At 38.7% G+C, this 16,907-nt stretch overlaps 1 pseudogene; it reads left to right on the plus strand.

Moving 5' to 3' along the window:
* The first annotated feature begins 2,104 nt into the window (after positions 1–2,104).
* The window catches only part of LOC139454825 (uncharacterized), a 47,926-nt pseudogene continuing 33,123 nt past the window's right edge, over positions 2,105–16,907 (plus strand).

The raw sequence follows: 16,907 nt of genomic DNA on the forward strand, positions 1-16,907 counted from the left end.
ATTCTCAAGTCGCATTCACCAGGCTTTTCAGGGGTTTGGGAATCGAACGGGGGCACCTATAGGTACTAACTAATGACACACACATCGGCAATAAGCTCCTTCTTCTTCTCTAACAAAACACTATCAGTTGCACAGCTGGCTGCTAAAACGTCTAGCCGTCAGCTCCAGATTGTGAGGCGTGGTCTAATTTACGATTTTATGTGGTACGTCATGGCACGCTGTTTGCACCCAATCATGCAAACATAGTCAACATCGAAATTTGATCCATCATTTTTAAATTATCAACAGGAAAGACTGTGACAATATGTTGCAATTGATTGACCAGGAAACCTTTGTTTATCTCGTCCTTTACATGGCTAAACAGTGCAATTCATATTTATTTCACGAGTTTCCTAATTCGACAGTGATACGTCAGTTTCTAAAACAGAGAAAAACAATTTGATAAATGTTTATGATTTTAATGTAGCGGAACTCGTCGCCACTTTCCCGCGTCGAGCGTAAACTGGAAATCAGGTGCAGCATTCGGCTGGGCTGCATTTGATGCACTCATTTATCTGTGGTGGCCAAGAGAATTTACACACACAAAGTTGCACATGTGTCCCTTATTGGAAACTGTTGCAATTAATTGGAAATGTCTTTCACACATATTGAATATCATCTGAAACTGAAATAATTGGGTTTGGACCAGACAATCCAGTGATTGACATCATGAGCATCGATCCACGCAATTGTGATACGATAACATGCATCAACCAAGTCAGCGAGCATGGCCAACCGATCCCGTCAGTCGCCAAAACTAATAGTTAAAACAAAAATCATAATAATTATAGCTCGAGTGAGTGAGTGAGTGTCAGCAATTAAAATAATCTAGTCTTGACCAGACAACCCAGTGATTGAAAGCATTTCAGTGACCTAAGATCTACGCAATCTGGTCATGGCGACACACACTCCGCCAATCTGTTTAATCGACAACATGCCACCTGTGAAGATCTGGAGTAGAATAGGTCTTCAACCCATGCTTGCTGTAAAAGGCGACTTTGCTTGTCGTAAGAGGTGACTAACGGGATCGGGTGGTAAGGCTTGCTGACTTGGCTGATGCATGTCATCGTATCTCAATTGCGCGGATCGGTGCTCATGATGTCAGTCTCCAGATTGTCTGATCCAAACTCTATTATTTCCAGACCGCCGTCATATAGCTGACATATTGTTGAGTACGGCGTTAAACAACAAACAAACAAACAAATAAACAAATCGACAGCATGGCATAGGTACCGGGGGTCAATTCTATCAGGAATCCAACGGAAACAATACCATTGGATGAGAGTGAAGAAGTGAACAGGCTTTCTCGCAATCATATGTAGAAGAACTGATGTACAGAAAACGAAAGCTAACATCCCATGAGCGTTTCCTTATAGTGTTGTCATGTTTCACGTGAGCAATTAAAAAAGAAATGACAGCGGAAAAAATTCAATGGCGGAAGACCTCACAAGTTATTACACCATCTTTTGTCCCTGTCGCTGGGCAGTCTACCGTGACATGACCAGCAAAGTATTTTTACAAACTGAAGGCGCATGATGCCAAATGATTTATGATAAGATAATGCATTGAAAAAAGGTCTCGTCGGTTCAACGTGTATATAAGACCCGCGTGCCTTTTCCAGAACACTGACATCTTTCTCTTCAGACTGATTGCTGATTTTCTGGTGAGTCTTTCCTTCTTTCCTTAGCAAACAACTTCGACATTGCTCGCAACATTGCTAGGTGGTAATACGAGGCAATCTGTCTCAAACAAGCACCTTTATTTACGCTGTTCAAACTTTGAAGCTTGTTTATATATGTTGACATCCAAGTGCTAGATAAATGCAAATATAATCTGTTTGAGTTTGGGGCTTTTTAAATGAACTTACCTATATAACAAAGCCACCTTAAGAAGGTGTGGTTTCATGTAGATGTCTGCTTTTGATTTTCTGTATTCGGTTGCGGTCTTAACAAAGAATATCTTGTATTATGATCTACAATGTGAAGATGCTATCGAAGTTGTATATCGTCTTGTCAAAACATTTGAAAACAGCTAAAGAGAATTCATCTCTTTCAGAATCTGAACCATGGCATCCATCTTGTCTGTTGCCCTGATATGCGCATGCGTGCTGGTGTGTTCCGGTGCTGTGTACGACCAGTATCCGTACCACGGTCAGAAGTCAGATGTGTACCCCGGAGGCCAGTACCAGCCCGGCAGCTACCCCCACCAAGGTCGGTACTACTACGACGTAGCCAGTTCAACACCATTCTGGTAAAACTGTATATATGAGAGATAATTTGTTTGTTTCTTTCTTTCTGTGTTATCTAACGCCGCTCTCAGCAATATGACAGCCTTATGACAGCGGGCTCTAAATAATCGAATCTGGAACACCTGATCCAGTTAGTCGCCTTTTACGACAAGCATAGTCACTTTTTACGGCAAGCATGGGTTGCTGAAGACCTATTCTAGCCTGGATCTTCACAGGTCGGGAGAGAGAGATAGTCATGGGAAAATAGAAAGTAGTGGGTGCTGGTGCGATTTTCGTCGCATTCAGAAAACATTTCCGACACATCTTAAAGGTTTATCTGGGCATGTAGGCATCCACTATACAACACTAAGCAACTGATGCAGTTATAGTAGTAAATGGGGAAAGTTATCTACGCATAAGCTATGAATCTTAACGAAAAGCCATTTAACAAAAATGACGATATATTGAAATCCTTATGCTGACTGACACAGCAATAATTTGGAGGATCGATTAATTGTTTTGATTTCCAGTTGAAATATGTTCTTAAAGGTACACTGCAACAGTATTATGAACTGTACGCATAGATATTATTGAAAATGACGCTTCAATTATATTGATGGGTGTGTTAAAATTCGTCACATTACATTTCAAAGACTTGACGCACACAAACAGAACCTCACCCGAGTGTCGTTAAATATCATATATTTTGATACAAATCAAAAATATTTAACATCCGTGCCTTGCCGATCGGAACTTTTTAACTTTTATGGACGAGTGTTAATACTTTTATTATATGACCATTCGAGGGTAAGATTCAATTTATCATCCCAAGTCATTCTTGCGCCTCTTGTTCAGTTTGTAAACACCAATAACCATATCTAGGGCCTTGCGTGTAAAAGTACAGCTAACAAGCTTCAGTGTCAGAACGTTCATCAACCCATGCTTGCCGTAAAAGGCGACTATGCTTGTCGTCAGAGGCGACTAACGGGATCGGGTGGTCAGGCTTGCTTACTTGATTGATGCCTGTCATCGATCCCAACTGCGTGGATCGATGCTCATGATGTCAATCACTGGATTGTCTGCTTCAGACTCGATTATTTACAGACCGCCGTCATATAGCTGGAATATTGCTGAGTGCGGTGTTATACAACAAACAAACAGTGGCAGAACGTTTTGGAATTCCATTTGATTGTGACATCATGAAACAGATGACGTCAGAAAGGTGTGCAAAGTTTTACTATATAATTTCAGTCATCCTCGGAGATATCTCCTGTGGAAGATCCTGTTTTGGATGGCTAATACAGCTATCGTTCGCCAATGCCTTTACACTGCCATCTTACCACTAGTGCATAGTCAATGATGTTTTGATGGCTGAATGTATACGAACTGAAATATATACACCTGTCTGAATACTGTATGTGATTTCTTCCAGATAAGTATGGAGGATATTACAGAAGTGAGTAATAAATATTCCAAGTTCTTCATATCATATCATAATAGTATGGAGTTTGTGTGAATACTAGTACACAATGCCATTTAAAAAATGGTCAAATGTAACAAAAGTTATGTTTGGGGTAACACTTTCTAAGTAGAGCACAGATTCTAGTACTTTTTTGTTTGAGTCCCATCCCTGGCTTGCCTAACAGTTGTCGGAGTTTCGTTTTTGTGGAAGCTGACATTGTGTTCTGGTGATTAGGTGCCTCCTTCTGGCAGTGTGGGTTCGAAACCTGGATGGGCCGTCGACTCAACTCACAAAAGTATTAGAATCTGTACTTTACTGAAAAAGTGTCATCCCAAATATAACATTTGCTATATTATGGAATTCGGTCTTTAAAATTTTCGTAAATTTAAATACAATGTTTATTTATATTGCATATCATATATATCACAACAATTATCTCTTGCAAACGGGATTACATGAAAGTAAGTAATGAGTGCCAGAAGTAACTTTTATAAAATAAACTTTCTATAATATTATATGGATACAATTATGTCAGTAGTGTCGATGTAATATTTCCGTCTCTTCCCAATGAATCATCTAATATCACAAAACACACGTGTTTTAACTAAGACATACTGGCATTGTCTTTATGATGTATCTGACATAATTATAACATCTTGTTTTACCTTGACCAGGGTACCGACGATCTGTACCATCCTATGATGATGGTAGCTACCCAAGACACTACCCATACTACCCGACAGGATACCCGTACTACCCAAAATACCCCACACAGAAGAACTATTAACCATATGGTATTGAAAATATTAATGATATTATTATAATACATTGCACATTCCATTTAAATTGACCTTGCACTGTCGAGTGCACAGCAAAAAAAATGCAGTTTCCGGTATCCGGATACCTGCCGGATACCTCCGGACACTTACCCAAAACGCGTCCGGGTATCCGGTGGCAGATACCATACCGGATACCAGATCCGTGGTATCCTGCATGGACACCTCACCTGAAAGTATGCCACCTGGAATCCGGGTATCCGGCACCGGATACCTCACCGGATACCTCAATCTGGGTGTCCAAGGATCCGCACCGGATACCAAGGATCCAGCACCGGATACCTCATTCTGAGTTTCAAAAAACATGTCACAATTTGGGGGTGCATTTTGTTCAATTAAGTGTGAAACACCTAAAAATATATTGGAAACTAACCATGAAAATTGAACATTGCTGAAGGAATCCGGCAGGTATCCGGCAGGTATCCGGATGCAATTTTTCGAGATGTCTTAATCCTGGTAAATGATGTTAGCCTGGGCATATCAGATAGCAGTAGTAACATTCTGTGTCATTTTAGTTGTAAATATCCCCCTAAAGTTGAGATCTATGGGCATGTACTTTTGGAGAAGACAATCATACAAAGGACTCTCAGGGTGATGAATAATCCTCCCCAGAACAACTAGCAGGTTCACCTCAGAAAGTGATGATTCTGAATGAATAATGCCACATCAGTGTGATTCTGTAGGTTGTTTTATTACGACATTAATCAAGTCTAAAGGAATTAATACCACAGCAGTGAGACTATGTTTATGTGGTGTACACTGATGCTGACTATACAAATCTGAATGACTTTTGTGGTTTACTGCACAAACATAATTGACTTTAGATATTCTTCTCCCTTGAAATTCTTCTGAGATTTGACTGATTTGTTTATTTAGAAAATGGCATTGAAGCATCTGTTTCTGTTTTTGAATGTTCTTGCAAACACCTTTGGTTACTGAACCAATGAAATGTCATAAAATCAATAAATATGATTTGTTATCTAAACAAAAATTTGTGTTTTGCTTCTTTAAAGAAATATGATATTGATCATTCATAACATAGGTGCTAACATATATCAAATATACTAATGCCCTGAATGTTTTCCTACAATTAATACAGCTCACTGAATAAAGTTTTTAGTTCCATGTCAGTAGAAAAATTACATTGATATTTTTATGTACCGGTACTTTATTAGGTGTTTTCTGTGGATGCACCCATTTGGGTTAATGATATTCTGTTTCAAACTTCAATGAAACTCGTCTGTCAAGATGTAACAAGTACTGATACAGTTCCAAAATAATCTTTTAATCTCACCAGGAACAAAGGCCCAAGTGAGCACATAGCCAATGACTTTCATTTTTTTTTGTCAGAGTGAGTATGGTGTTATGTCACTTTATGAGCAAAATTCCAACAATATCATGATGGGTGATACCAAGCAATGTACCGATGTGGTGAATCGAGCGCTTCAACCACTAGGCTAGAACAAACTGGGAATATGAAGATGAAATGTAAGGATACCATCATACCAGGACTGAATGCTTTTCATTTAATACGCTGAACATCTAAAATGAAATATATATGAATTTGAAAAATGTTTTCACCAAAAGTACCTGCCCATAGATCTCAACTTTAAGGGGATATTTACAACCAAAATAACACAGAATATTACTACAGCTATCTGCTATGCCCAACCTAACATTATTTACTAGGAGAAAGACATCTCGAAAGATTGCATCCGGATACCTGCCGGATACCTGCCGGATACCTTCAGCAATGTTCAATTTTCATGGTTAGTTTCCAATATATTTTTAGGTGTTTCACACTTAATTGAACAAAGTGCACCCCCCAAATTGTGACATGTTTTTTGAAACTCAGAATGAGGTATCCGGTGCCGGTTCCCTGGACACCCAGATTGAGGTATCCGGTGAGGTATCCGGTGCCGGATACCCGGATTCCAGGTGACATACTTTCAGGTGAGGTGTCCATGCAGGATACCACGGATCTGGTATCCGGCAAGGTATCTGCCACCGGATACCCGGACGCGTTTTGGGTAAGTGTCCGGAGGTATCCGGCAGGTATCCGGATACCGGAAACTGCATTTTATTTGCTGTGGTGTTCCTCGGTCAATACCACATAAGTCAACAGGTTCATGATGAGTTCATATATTTAGAACCGATGTTTATTAACACTCGTTGTTATTATCTAACAATTTTACAATACAATTAGCTGAATACAAATGTATAACCATTTGAAAGAAGTCAGTATTATTCCTACAACGGTTTCCATACATAGTTCAAATAATCCTTTCCTAGGGGCAGGGGTTAGCCTTGTGGTTAAAGCGTTCACTCGTCGCGCTGAAGACCCGGGTTCGATTCCCCACATGGGTACAATGTGTGAAGCCCATTTTCGCTGTCCCCCGCCGTGATATCGCTGTAATATTGATAAAAGCGGTGTAAAACCAAACTCACTCACTTATAGTTTCCTTTGTATTCCTTAATCCGTCATCTCAAGCTTACTATCATGAAACTGTTTGTGAATTTACAAGTCGGTATAGTCTCATGACAGAATGAGGGAGTCTTATTTGGGTGAGTAGGTAAATTGTACCACTGGTTCACGAAATGTCAGCTTAATGCTGGAAACTCAGTGATCCAGTGACCTCAAATTACGAAGATGGACCAATGAATATATTCCTTGCTAATTGGGTGTTCGAATTCACTACAGTGGAAAGAGGTATGGGTAGTGGACATGCAGAGTGAATCGCGAGGCCTTGACCAATCCATTATCCAATCTCCCCTTACAATATGATAACCGAGGACTTGAAATCTGACAAATGACGTGACGACAAATAGTGTTATACTGGCATTTGGTGTGTTCATTTTGTAATAACCACGACTTTGTGTATTTTAACATTGGCGGGATACCACAGGCGGCCCAGAATCCGGCATCTGAATTATGCAATGTGCATGCATTACAAGAATAAACTTTGTATATTTATGATTTTGTTTTGTTTTCTTTAACATATTTAGGTGGCCCTGACAAATAGTTGCGCATATACGTACTTAAGTGTATGTGAGGTGAGGTTTGACGTCGTGTTCAAGATTATTATACTTATATAACGACGTGCACTTTTGTGTGTGTGTGTCTGCTTGAACTAGTCAGGACTAATGCCGATGTTATAGTGCTAGCCCACTGAGATACCATGCTGCAGATTGACATGAATACCCAACCCAGACAAAGTATACTAACTTCAAGCCGGTCCTTGTTTTAGCGCCTTACTGCCGAGCGCCATATAACGACAATTACCATCTTTTAACGTGTTTTGGTATAACGCGTCCGGGGATCGAACCCCGGACCTTCCGCTCTCCGGGCGGGCGCTCTTCCACTAGACCATGGAGGTGGTCTTAGTGAATGTCAAACACACACATCAGCTTGTAGTGCCTGTTGGAACTGTTATGATTGTGCAACGATATGCGGACCCAAAATAACAAGGATTTCCAGTTTCAGAATAGAACATCAATTATATATTTTTTTCAGGATAAATACAAATATGAATACATGTTTTTGTAACATAATAGACGAAGGACGCAGGTATTCCCTGCTACATATTTGTTTTTCAAATATCCATATCCATAAAAATAATATTTGCGAAACGTAAGTTTCGCCTCTGCTGTTAGCAAGGCGTTGTTCCTTCTCGGTGTGCACTCTGTGTGGGGTGAATCTTTAAGTCAAAGACAAGTCTGCAAAGAAATAAATATTGCCTAAATCGCTCTTGTGATATTGCTATATTTATATAATTTATTTAAGCTCAGTGGAATCTGTTCTGACGGATAATCGAGACTGGTTGACGTTTAATATGTATGTGCACGTTTGATATGCTGTAGACATGTAGCCATTATTACGTACGTAAGATAATCACATACATCTCATGAATATGTGGTCCTGAGTCGATGATGGTGAAGACGGCCGCAGATGTGGTTGGGAGGATGGTAGAAGTAGTGGTGAGGATTGTCGTGCAGGTGTGGATGTATCCATATCTTCATCAACCAGGAGAGCAGCAGCCTCAGGGAAAGATGAATCATTGTTGATGGGTTACTGATGGTGTGACCGCCACATGTACAGAGTGACCTCCCCTTGTTCATTTATCTGTAGCGGATTGAGATACCCCTCAATACAAACATAAATAGAGAATACTACACTCGTTCTCGTTAGATACCATTTTTATGAAACAAGTGGACTTTCTATGCGTTCACGAGTTTCGTAAAAATGGTATCTAACGAGAATGAGTGTGGCATTTTATTTATTACCCACGTCAAAATATCTATTTAAAGGGGCACTAATCTAACGCCATTCCCCGGACTGATTGTTGCCTTTGTTATTGTTTTTTCCCCCGTGAGTACCCGGATGCTACGCAACACAACTGAGCGTGACCAGAGACTGGGCTACCGTCTGGAAGGACAGCTTGGAGGCTGGAGGCAACACTGATTGGTTAACTGTGATCTATAAAGATTTCGACAAAGGGCGCATGTTAATTGATTTCTTCAGCCTAAACAAACAGACAAAAAGAACAGCGGAGCTCATCAGATGTCATTTGGAAATACCCCAGATGGTTATAGTTTAATACTAAAAAAAGTATCCATGCAGTGAAAGGATTTTCGGATTTCGGCTTGCGTCGATAATACGATTACTACTCCCTTGTTGGCATCCGCGTTTTCTGGTATAACCCTACATTTGTGTATTTGTCGTCATTCACTTGATGCTCAGTTAATGAATTTATTACAGGTACAATTAATGGTAGCACCACTGACATTACCTGACAAAGGTTCCCATTTGGCATTTATTGTGTCTGGGGTAATTATTCAATCTAAATCCAGGTTTGAAGTGAGGTGAAATGTGTGTTATGTAATATGCACGTGGCAGCCCAGCAAGAGATGAATGATCAGTTGATTTACTTTGTTTTGTAAATCCACGGATCGTTCCTAGTCATCAAAGGATTAACAGAAAATAACTGTTATCTTGCACTGTGGATATGTCAAGAGTGAGTGTTTACATGTCTAGGTTTTCTAATACAAAGGGAATACACTCATATAATGGCGTGAAGTGCCGATGTAAAAACAACATACTTTGTTCAAAGGGTTAACTGATAATACGTTGATTGATTGATCATTGTTATCTATCACTCAATGGATTTTTTAGGAACCGTGGACGTTATGAAAATAGTTGTCACGTGGGCTTTCTCAGCCGGCCATTGAGACGTGACACCTATGTAAAACATCTGAAACAATCCAAGTGATCAGTTGAGAAACGAACACGGGTTATAATATTCCGAAACGAGATATATCTTTTAAAATATTTGATTGTTAATGAGACACGTGACATCGAATAAATTTCTTTGTACAGCTGCAGACGAGTGGGATATTGTTCCTTTGTGTGGATATTCACGGATATATTCCTTGAACAAGGAAGCTGCCTAAAATTTATACACATAAATTTGGTAGGTTGTAATTATGATATTTGCATTTTGTTTTCCTTCTTTTACACCGATTCGTTCTTGTTTCTCTACGTCTTGGTTGGGAAATTCTTCAATGCGCGATAGACGTTGTTTCACAGGTCTTTTCCTTTGTAAGCATGTATAGATTACCGTCAATTTGTAAAATGTGATTCTCTCAGGCAATTTATAAAATGTGTAAATATATTCAGTCATTTCGACTAAAAAATCTGTCCAGATTTATTAAGACGATCACAACAGATTATTATGTATGATTAGAAGCCAAACAACATGGAAATGTACTTTTCAACGTAACATTTTCAGTCTCTTGGTGATGACATTAAACATCAAAATGTTTGGAATTTGTTATCATAATAATACAGATGGAAATGTTTTTCAGTCACTTTGTAAAATAACTGAATATTTAGACGTTTAATAAATGTGTTACACATTTGACAGTAAAAAAATATACACACTATAAAAAAAGCAATGCTCAGGTGAAATATTTACTTTGTGTTGCAAGTCAAAATAGTGTAAACGAAAATCGCAAAATTACCAAGCAAGTGACTTATCAAAAGGTCGTCACCATTACCGATGCTATTTCATTTTGTTGATCAATGTGACCATACGCCCTTATTACTAACAATAAAAGTGACTAATGCGCTTACGAATGGCGCAGCAGAGGTCGTGAACTAGTCTAGATTTCTGCTATACATCCGGGTACTCACTGGGAAAAACAATAACAAAGGCAACAACCAGTCCCGGGGAATTGCGTTAGATCAGTGCCCCTTTAAGTGTAAAAACATTTAAAAAAACTTTCTTTTTTTGACAGATCAAACTGAAACCGGTTGCAAATCTGGTTGCGCATGACTAATGAAATATGGCCAAATATGGGCATTGTTGACATTTCTATGCATACGCATACGACACCTATAAGAAAATATAAAAAGTCAGTTAGCGCTGCACTTTAAATATCGGACAAACAGTCGGTCACTCGCTCCACCGGAGTTCCTGGCAGTGCAATCAAAATTTTGCGGTTTCCTTAATTTATATCCTGTCCTACCATTTTGGAAAAGAGAAATCAGAAAGACATTCATGTTATCTGTACGACCCGATACTGAAGACGTTAAAACCGACAAACTCAGGTCTGTTTGCATGTCAGTGACGGCTTCGAACGATGGGCAAGGTCACCATCGGAATAAGAAAAGACAACTGACTTCATTTCACCACGCGTATCCCTTAATGTTAAATCAAATTGAAAGTCGAGAAATTGGTTGGGTGCCTTCACGCTCAAAGACACCCTCGATCTATTGATCGGTAGTAATACATTGCAAATGGATAAGCTCTATTATATCATGTCTGTAGTAGCTCTGTGCATAACTAATATAGAATGCCAAGCGAAGTTGATGCCTGTGACTATCTTGTTTGGTTTAATAAAGTGCAGTGTAGTTGCAAATAGAATGACGTCTCGTGATTTTTTTTTATGAATGAAAAAAGAAGTTCCGGTGTGACAGAGGTCAGGGGTTATCCAATCAAAACGAATAAAACGAAGTCAACCTTGTACGATACACGTGTGATGTACGGATTTAGTATCTTACCACCTTTATCTCAAACACGAGGGTAATAATCATTGTTATAACACTACAACACTATGATAATTGAGCCAGACACGATTCCCCATATGGTTACAATGTAGGAAGTTTCTGGACGTCAACGTTGATTCTAAAGTTTTTAAACTGAGAGGTAAAAGAAAGTATACCGATGTTGGTGTATTTCATGTAATTTAAAATTGAAAGAACTGTTGTTAAATTTGATTAGTTTTGTTTAAGCATCACTCATTCCTGCAACAGTTTGTAAAAAGTAATCTGTTGTTCGATAATTTTGTTAAAATAGAATTGACCGGGGTAAAAGAAATGGATTGGCAACCATACGACCACATGTTTGAAATGTTGGAGAAAAACAGGAAAAAATTATTATGTTTATAAGATGTCTAAGATACCCATCAGCAGTTGTGTATTTTGCGGATTTTAAGTATATTTTTCAATCAAATAATGTTCAAAGTACTCTTTGACTAGAACAGTACAGTTCATTTTATATAATATCGCTAACTTAAGATATGTTCAAATGAATATAAAAAGCAGATTAACAAATCAACTGAGAGGTATAGTTTTTTTTTACTCACAGTTTATATAACTATATTCGAAAGTAAAATTCCCCTAACACACATTAGAATACATTTATACTATCAATGCCAAGTTAATTATATTCATAGAATGCTTTTATCCATGACTGAATCAATCACTAAGACTAATTAGCTTTGACGAGGCTTTGACAGAGTATCGCATTCCAGGGCTTGAGTAGGTGTGGGCAACTTTGGTCAACCGAAGTCAATCTGTTAATATGATCTGGCATTGGTCAACCAAGTTAACGTAGGTACCAAACAATTGTCAAGTCGCTTTCACCAGGTTTGTCCGGGTTTGGGAATCGAACGGGAGCACCTATAGCTACTAACTCATGACACACACATCGACAACGTATGACGTTGGCTTACTATACGCCCCAGAGGCTTATCAAGGAACGTAAAAGATTAATCAGCACTATCAGGCCCCTGCTGTGATATCTACCGGGCCAACTACTATGGTAACAATATATTGTGAAAACAACACGATTGATGGATGGATGGATGGATGGATGGATCCCAGATGCGCCATGATGATGTTTCTTGTTTCATCACCACACCCGTGGTGATGGCTTTCACCAAAGATGTCAACTCCTAAGACCTGGATCACTTCCTCCCAAAACAAGCTGACACATATGACTGAAATACTGTCCAATGTGACGTTAAACCATGTTCACTTATTTTTCATGCAATATGTAACAGGTAAACACAGTAATCTTCTTACTGTAAACACTATCAGTGGCACAGCTGGCTTCAATAACAACGTCTAGCTCATAGCTCCAGATTGTGAGGCGTGGTCCCTCATTAACGATTTTATGTGGTACGTCATGGCACGCTGTTTTGCGCCCAATCATGCAAAAAACATCAATGACATCGAGTTTTTATTCGTCACCTTAAATTATCACCAGGAAAGACTGTGACAATGTTGGAATTGATGGACCAGGAAAGTTTTCTTTTCTCGTCCTTTACATGGCTAAACAGTGCAATTCATATCTATTTCATGCAATGGGCTTCCTAATTCGACAGTGATACAGCTGTTTCTACATTAGAGAAAAACATTTTGATAAATGTTGATGATTTGAATGTAGCGGAACTCGCCGCCATATTCGAGCGCACATGGTGAACTCAAAGTCAGGTGCAGCATTCGGCTGAGCTGCATTTAATGCACTCATTTATGTGTGGTGGTCAAGGGAATTGACATATACGAAGTTGCAAATGTGTCCTTTATTATGAATACTGTTGTCATTAATATGAAATGTACTTCATACACATACTGAATATCATCTCTTACTGATTTCTATAAATAATAACAATAGCAATAGTTTGTTTGTTGCTTTACGCCGCACTCGGCAATATTCCACCTATATGACGACCGTCTGGAAATTATTGAGTCTGGACCAGACAATTCAGTGATTGACATCATGAGCATCGATCCACGCAATTGGGATCGATGAGATGCATCAACAAAGTCAGCAAGCCTGGCCACCCAATCCCATCAGTCGCCTCTTACGACAAGCAAAGTCGCCTTTTACGGCAAGCATGGGTTGCTGAAGACCTATTTACGCTGCTCTCATCAATATTTTCAGCTATATGATGGCGGTCTGGAAATAATCGAGTCTGAATTCCAGACTCGAATATTTCCAGACGGCCGTCATATAGCTGGCATATTGCTTAGTACGGCGTTAAACAACAAACAATCAAACAAATAAACAAATCGACAGCATGCACAGATACCGGGGGTCAATTCTATCAGGAATCAAACGGAAACAATACTATGGGATGAGAGTGAAGAAGTGAACAGGCTTTCTCGCAATCATATGTAGCAGAACCGATGTACAGAAAACGAAAGCAACCATCCCATGAGTGTTTTCTTATAGTGCTGTCATGTTTTTTCGTGAACAATTCAAACAGAAATGACAGGTGAAAAAACTCCATGGCGGAAGACCTCACAACTTATTGCAACATCTTTTGTCCCTGTCGTTGAGTAGTCAACCGTGACATGACCAGCAAAATATTTTTACAGACTGAAGGCGCATGATGCCAAATAATTTATGATAAGATGATGCATCGAAAAAACGTCTCGTCGGTTCAACGTGTATATAAGACCCGTGAGCCTTTTCCAGAACACTGACATCTTTCTCTTCAGGCTGATTGCTGACTTTCTGGTGAGTCTTTTCTTCTTTCCTTTGCAAACAACTTCGACATTGGTGTATTGCTAGATGGTAATACTAGGCAATTTGTCAGAAACAAGCACCTTCATTTACGCTGTTCAAACTTTGAAGCTGTTTATATATGTTGACATCCAAGTGCTAGATAAATGTAAATATAATCTGTTTGGGTTTGGGGCTTTGTAAATGAACTTGCCTACATAACAAAGCCATCCTAAGAAGGTGTGGTTTCATCTAGATGTCTGTTTTTGAACTTCTGTATTCGGTCTTAACAAAGACTATCTTGTATTATGATCTGTCATGTGTATATGCTATCGAAGTTGTATATCGTCTTGTCAAAACATTTGAAAACAGCTAAAGATAATTCATCTCTTTCAGAATCTGAACCATGGCATCCATCTTGTCTGTTGCCCTGATATGCGCATGCGTGCTGGTGTGTTCCGGTGCTGTGTACGACCAGTATCCGTACCGCGGTCAGAAATCGGATGTATATCCCGGAGGGAGGTACCCTGGATACCCCCACCAAGGTCAGTACTACCACGACGTACCTAGTTGAATACCCTTCTTGTGAAACTGTATATATGAGAGATAGAAGAGTTTGTTTCTTTCTTTGTTGTTTAACGCCACTCTCAGCAATATGCCAGCTATATGACGGCGGTCTGTAAATACTTGCATCTGGACAAGGCAATCCAGTGACTGACATCATGAGTATCGATCTATGCTAATTGGAAACAAAGACATGCATCAACCAAGTCAGCGAGCCTGACCACCTGATCTCGTTAGTCGCCTAGTACGACAAGCATAGTCACCTTTTACGGCAAGCATGGGTTGCTGAAGACCTATTCTAACCTGGATCTTCACGGGTCGAGAGGGAGAGAGAGAAATTAGGGGGAAAGAATGTGCTGGTGCAATTTTCGTCAAATTCAGAAAATATTTCCGACACGTCTTAAAGGTGTGTCTGGACATGTATGCATCCATGATACAACACTAAGCAACTGATGCAGTTATGGTAGTAAATGGGGGAAGTTATATACGCATAAGCTATGAATCCTAACGAAAAGCCATTTGAATGATGATATTTTAAAATCCTGATGCCGCCTGACAGCAATAATTTGGAGGATCGATTAATTGTTTTGATTTCCAGTTGAAATATATATTCTTAAAGTTACACTGCAATAGTATTAAGGTCTAGGGGTTGTTTTGGATGTTTGAAAATGTCACTACGTGTATTGTCAGTGTACACATAGATCTTATTGAAAATGTCACTACATGTATCTTCGCTGTACACATAGATCTTATTGAAAATGTCACTTCATGTATTTTCACTGTACATATAGATCTTATTGAAAATGTCACTACACGTATCTTCGCTGTACACATAGATCTTATTGAAAATGTCACTACATGTATAATCACTGTACACATAGATCTTATTGAAAATGTCACTACATGTATAATCACTGTACACATAGATCTTATTGAAAATGTCACTACATGTATCTCCACTGTACACATAGATCTTATTGAAAATGTCACTACATGTATCTTCGCTATACACATAGATCTTATTGAAAATATCACTACATGTATCTTCGCTATACACATAGATCTTATTGAAAATGTCACTACATGTTTCTTCACTGTACACATAGATCTTATTGAAAATGTCACTACCAGTATAATCACTGTACACATAGATCTTATTGAAAATGTCACTTCATGTATCTTCGCTATACACATAGATCTTATTGAAAATGTCACTACATGTATCTTCGCTATACACATAGATCTTATTGAAAATGTCACTTCATGTATCTTCGCTGTACACATAGATCTTATTGAAAATGTCACTTCATGTATCTTCGCTATACACATAGATCTTATTGAAAATGTCACTACATGTTTCTTCGCTGTACACATAGATCTTATTGAAAATGTCACTACATGTTTCTTCGCTATACACATAGATCTTATTGAAAATGTCACTACATGTTTCTTCGCTGTACACATAGATCTTATTGAAAATGTCACTACATGTATCTTCACTGTACACATAGATCTTATTGAAAATGTCACTTCATGTATCTTCACTGTACACTTAGATCTTATTGAAAATGTCACTACATGTTTCTTCACTGTACACATAGATCTTATTGAAAATGTCACTACATGTATCTTCGCTGTACACATAGATCTTATTGAAAATGTCACTAAATGTATCTTCACTCTACACATAGATCTAATTGAAAATGTCACTACATGTGTCATCACTGTACACATAGATCTTATTGAAAATGTCACTACATGTATCTTCGCTGTACACATAGATCTTATTGAAAATATCACTACATGTATCGTCATTGTACACATAGATCTAATTGAAAATGTCACTACATGTATCTTCACAGTACACATATATCTTATTGAAAATGTCACTACATGTTTCTTCACTCTACACATAGATCTTATTGAAAATGTCACTACATGTATAATCACTGTACACATAGATCTTATTGAAAATGTCACTACAT

The sequence above is a fragment of the Haliotis cracherodii genome, unplaced genomic scaffold, assembly GCF_022045235.1.
Source record: "Haliotis cracherodii isolate W230 unplaced genomic scaffold, xgHalCrac1.p SCAF_11, whole genome shotgun sequence".
NCBI lineage: Eukaryota > Metazoa > Mollusca > Gastropoda > Lepetellida > Haliotidae > Haliotis > Haliotis cracherodii.